This window comes from Nannospalax galili, unplaced genomic scaffold (genome assembly GCF_000622305.1).
Source record: "Nannospalax galili isolate Female #2095 unplaced genomic scaffold, S.galili_v1.0 scaffold337, whole genome shotgun sequence".
Taxonomy (NCBI): Eukaryota; Metazoa; Chordata; class Mammalia; order Rodentia; family Spalacidae; genus Nannospalax; species Nannospalax galili.
The window spans coordinates 112614-113070 of record NW_008340932.1 but is presented as its reverse complement, the minus strand read 5'-3'; positions in this window follow the sequence as shown (position 1 = coordinate 113070).

Here is a 457-nt window from a genome sequence, read left to right as displayed (position 1 = left end):
ATTCTGTCACACATCTTAAGGTCTATTGATTCAAGTGTGCATCTCCAAATGTCCCTTGGTGTGAGTTCATTCACTGGAGCCTGTTCAGCCTATCTAATGTCATTCCCTTAAAGAAAATCAATTCTTGCTCACCCAGCAGTGATCGCCTACCAATAGTTCCTCAGCCAACATTGGTGATTCTTACCCATTGCACCAATTCTATGCTGTGCTTTTGTCTGGATTGAATTTGCACAGGCCTTGTGCATGCTGTCACCATCAGAATATGTTTTTTTTTTCAAAAATTATGAGCTAAGTACTTTAAAGTAAATTAAAATTTACTAAGCTGTTTACATAGGGTCATCATATTAAAAATAAATTATTTTGTTACTCACTGGTACAAATAAGTGAAAACTAAAGTTTAGTATATGTTCTATATTATCAATAAAACCGAAATACTTAGGGAAGAATTTCATGGGTT